The following is a 5,034-nucleotide window of genomic DNA, read 5'->3' on the forward strand; positions in this document are numbered from 1 at the left end:
TATGATAGTATGTGGTCGCCTTGTGTATGTGTGTGTCATTCATCATTGCATAGACAAGAATAGAGGCTTAGACATAAGTCCTATAGACATCATCGTATACATCGCATGCGTCCTAAAATTAGGAGCTATAGCATTTGCATTGAGAGATGACCTGCTGTTGTATGTGTGTGGCATGATCACATAACTTGAACACAATCTTAGGAAGTGTTAGCTAAATCCCTTCTCAACCCGTTCCCCGTATACTAATTGTAACTTTCACTGTTATTGACTCTTTTCTCAGTTCCCCGGCATAGGATTTATATTTTAAAACAAACATACCAACCAACTTATTGTTTTGTTTGCACTGCAAAGGAATCAGAATTTACCATCGCATACGGTTTCCATAATCCCTGTGTTCGACCCTGGGATTACCAAGTAACCTAGTAAGATTTATACTTGGATTTTGCTAAGAAAACTTGTATGTACAACACATACACCATGATCGCAATATACACCATTATTTCATCATATTCACAACGCATCATGTACCAGGGATCTATCTACAAGTTGAAGAGTCACCGTTGTAGGTGTTAGTTGTCTTACATTCAATTGTTTGAAGATTGAAAGGTTTATTAAGTTTATGCTTGCCTCAAGATCGCATAATGCTTGACCAATGTAGATCCCTCTTATTGAACAGGGTATTGTGAAACTACCTGGGTCGCACATATTTGGTGGGATTATAGTATTTGATTCTTATGTTAATGCCACCGTGGCGAATTTTTCCGTGCTTCTTTTCTTCGAAACAATATCCTTCAAAAACTTGGCATACACCAGCATCTGATCTATCGCTTCTATAAATGGAATATGTTTTTTAGCTCTTCCGCAATTTATCCTATTTGAATTTCCAAATTGCGGATGGATGTAGCTTGGTTTTGAAGGACTGTTTCATTATTTTCGATGTATTGCTTCAACAAGTTCTCCAGAGACGATGATGGTGGTGTTTGAGAGTTACTAGCTTACTGTTGTTGTTGTCTATTACTTCTTTGGAAAAATCCTGGTGGTCCCTACCTTGTTGTTGATTGTTTTTCCAAGAAAAATTAGGGTGATTTCGCCACCCTGAGTTGTAAGTGTTTGAAAAAGGATTGTTTTTAACAAAGTAGATTGATTGAGGATTTCGTGGACACTCCTCAATAGAATGCGATTCTTCACATGCCACACAGCTGGTGCTTGTTTGCTCTATCACATTGACTTGCCCACTTCGAGTTCCTGAATTGTTTATTGTGATGCCTTGCAGCAAATTTATCATCGCATTCATCTGATTTTGCAATGATGCGATGGCACCATTACTTGCATTACCTTTTCTGGTTTTTGCTCTTTGATCGCTTTCTTGCCAATCTTCATTGTTTTTCGAGATGCGATCAAGAATGTTCTTTGCTTCATCATATGTTTTGTCCAGCAGACCACTTACTGCTGCCGCATTGACAGCTATCTACAATGCAGAATTGAGTCCATGATATAAAAAAAATCTCCATTTGGAGACAATCCGATAATCCATTGTGTGGGCAGTCGCATACTAGTCTCTTGAATCTCGCCCATGCGTCACTGAGCGATTTATCTTCTTCTTGTTCAAAATTGGTGATCAATTTCCTCCTTCTGGCATTCTCTGTGGGAGGGAAATACTTCTTCATAAATTTTTCCACAACTTGCTCCATGAAGTTATCTCTCCTGGTTCGAGAGAGTAAGCCCATTTTCTTGCTTTATCACATAGTGAAAATGGAAATAACGTGGGCTGAACCTCTTCTGGGGAAATATTAGGGAACACAAAAGTGTTATAAATTTCAATGAAGCTTTGTAGATAGGCGTGCGGATCTTCACCACGCTGTCCACCGAACTGTCCTAATGTTTATATCATTTTTAACATTACTGGCTTCATCTCGAACCTTGATCCATCCAATGCTTGTCATGATTCCTGGAGAGAAATCATACAGGTTTGGTGATGCATAGTCCCGAATGGGTCTATTGTGATCATTTTCCAGTAGGATAGGATTTGCCATTATGTTGTTTTCATTTGCTACTCGTTCTTCAGGTTGTTCAGCCATTCTGTGAACTCTTCCTTATCGTTTACTTCTATTTTTCTGTCTTTTGCGAAAGGTTCTTTCGATCTCTAGAACGTAGTTGAGCTCAGTAGTATGTCCTTCGCTCATGTGACGTTTGCTTCTTCCTCTACAGATGAAATGGCAATGCAACAAAGTTCGAAAGCTGCAAAGATCAAAGAGGTTTGATGTTAGAGCAATCTATATCATAGTTCCCGACAATGGTGCCAAAAACTTGATGCGATGATTTATCATGTGATGGTGTGTAGATGCGATGATCATACAAGTTTTCTCAACAAAGCCCAAGTATAAGCCTTCTTAGGTTCCTGGTAAGTCCAGGGTCAAACATAGGGACTACTAAATAGATATGCAACGGACTCTCTGATTCTATTGCGGTGGTGATAAAGAAGTAGATGGTGTTTTGATTTAGACTTTCCTATGCGATGGAATTGAACGTGGAGTGATGAAAGCATAGTGTTATAACAAGTATGTGATGAAGGGGTTGAGAAGAGATTTAGCTAACATTTCTCAAGATTGTGTACAAGTCATGCGATCATGCTATACACAAATATTAGTATTACATTTCTCAATGCATAATGTCACATTTCCTATTTCTAGGACGCATGCGATGTGTATGGAAAGCAGCAGATAGAACTTATTTCTAAGTCTCTACTCTTGCTTATGCGATCTAATCCGACTCACTCAAGCCTAGATTCTATCTTTAGACTACTCTCTCAAGTATTTCCAAATGATGAATAATGCATACATAAGACAAGATGATCGCATAAAATGCATAGCTTAAGTCATGCTAGCTAAGTACTTCTCAACCCATTCACAAATTTAGTTACTCATGCATGGTGTGGAGAGACTGAACATAAATCGAAATGAAATTTCAATTTTTGCAAATAAAGTGTTGAGTACAAAACAATAAATGGATTGAGAAATAACAAGCCAGATAAGCAATGTCTTACTTTCCGTGGCCTTTTATTCTTTATCACTTCAACTCTGTTCCAATTTGCGGACTCTTGCTTTTGCAAGGGTTGGACTTCTCTCCTTTGTATATTTCGAAAATCTCTCGATCTTTCCGAAAAAAGATTTCTCTCGGCTTCGCCTCGCCTCCTTGCTCTCTCCCTCCCTCTCCTCTCTCTCTGGTAGCATTAGGTATTTATAGATTTCAAGGTGAAGTAGCTCTTCTTACTAATGATTGCAAAGATGGGTAGCATTAATTTCCCTACTCTGTTTCGCCATCTAAAAGTCACCGAAAGTTCAATGTACTTGCAACAGTATAGTTTTTAACGGCTGTCAACTGAATTTCAAAATTGACCGTTATCAGCTTTACGTCCCATCATGATTTATTATGTTGTCACCTTTATGTGAGGTCTTTATGCGATTGCTTTTGAGAAACTTCTCACGATCGCAAATTCAAGCACGTTGTCGCATTGGGCCCTTGGATCGCAATTTCTTATGCGCCATCGCATTGTACCTGCACAGAATAGGCAAATTAACTGCTTTTATGTGATGAGCATTAGCGATTGCAATTTCTTTTAGTTTGGCGCTTTCAAACATAATATTGTCTATTTTACCATCGCTTTCTCCCATTGTTTTACTAATTTAAGCTATAATAACTTGTATTTTTACCAGTTATCAATGACCAAGTCCCATATGTCATAACTTAGCCATATCATCCCTGTGAATGACAAACGATGCAACAACATAACTTATTATTGTGGAACCTAGTAGGAAATACAGTGTTCCATGTTTTATGCCTTTCAAAACTACCTCATAACCCTTGTAGACATACATTGCTCCACCTTTATCTTTAAAACTGTAACCCTTACTATCGAGTACAATAAAGAATATAAAAATTTTCGTCATTAATGGAACATGTCTAACCTCGTTCAAAGTGTAGAAGATACCATTATGTGTTTGTATCTTGACTGAGTCAATTCCAACTATCTTGCACATATCACCATTAGCCATGCTAACATTTCCTCTGTCTATATGTTGATACGTTGAGAACCACTCTCTATTTGGGCACATATGATAAGATTCCCTAGACTCAAGAACACACATATCATCAAAAAATGAATGTTCATTCACAACTAAAGCGAGATCTCCTCTAGAATCGACCTTGACTTCTTCAAGATCAATCTCAACTTATGCAATAGAGCAGATACTTCCTTTTTCCTTCTTTTCCTGATACCTTTTTATCTTAGGACATTCAATTTTCCAATGCCCATTTTCTTTACAATATTGACAAACATCATCTGATTTAGAACCTTTTGACTTCAAAGACTTATGATTCTGGTTTGACTTCTCCTTACTAGAATCCTGTCCCTTACTCCTTGTAGCTAACCCAGATGCCTGACTTTCTGTACCTGAATTTCCTCATGTGAGTCCTTATTCATATATAATATTTAAATCGTATTTAAATATTTTTCAATACTCCAATTTGATAATTAAACATTTAATTATATCATATATAATTAATAATTCCTTTAAAACAAATTTGAACATTTCAAATTTTCTTATCACATTATTCTTAGGTTTAGTTCATTTCTGAGCTAGTAGAGGGATCTTATCAACCTACAGATCATGAACTCCAAAGATCCAAGATTAACTACCAGGTCACTCCACTAAAGCCCAGTAGTTGTACTCCTCTCACTATAGATATATTTTTGTCCACTCGATATAACCATAATCAGTAAGTCAACCCTTCACTGGCTGTTCGTAATAATGGTTGGGTTAAAAGCTATTTTACCCTTGAGATTACATCTTGTTCCTTAAGTCCCACTGTTCCTCTAATGAACAATTAGTTTGTGATCCAATCACCAAATTGAGTCTCTCTCAGGTCAATGAGAGGATGGGGCCCATTGTTCAAGACCCAGAGTCGGTACTTAAGGGAACAACCTCTCTACTATCCCTAGAAGCAGGTAGGAGCAAATTTCGTCTTGCACCCTAT

At 37.5% G+C, this 5,034-nt stretch overlaps 1 non-coding gene across 1 annotated transcript; it reads left to right on the top strand.

Moving 5' to 3' along the window:
* The first annotated feature begins 1,527 nt into the window (after nt 1-1,527).
* LOC120092322 lies at nt 1,528-1,634 on the top strand. Its single transcript, XR_005486028.1, has one exon. It is a non-coding gene; the product is annotated as a small nucleolar RNA R71 (small nucleolar RNA).
* The last annotated feature ends 3,400 nt before the right edge of the window (nt 1,635-5,034 follow it).

Source organism: Benincasa hispida, chromosome 11, assembly GCF_009727055.1.
Source record: "Benincasa hispida cultivar B227 chromosome 11, ASM972705v1, whole genome shotgun sequence".
Lineage (NCBI taxonomy): Eukaryota > Viridiplantae > Streptophyta > Magnoliopsida > Cucurbitales > Cucurbitaceae > Benincasa > Benincasa hispida.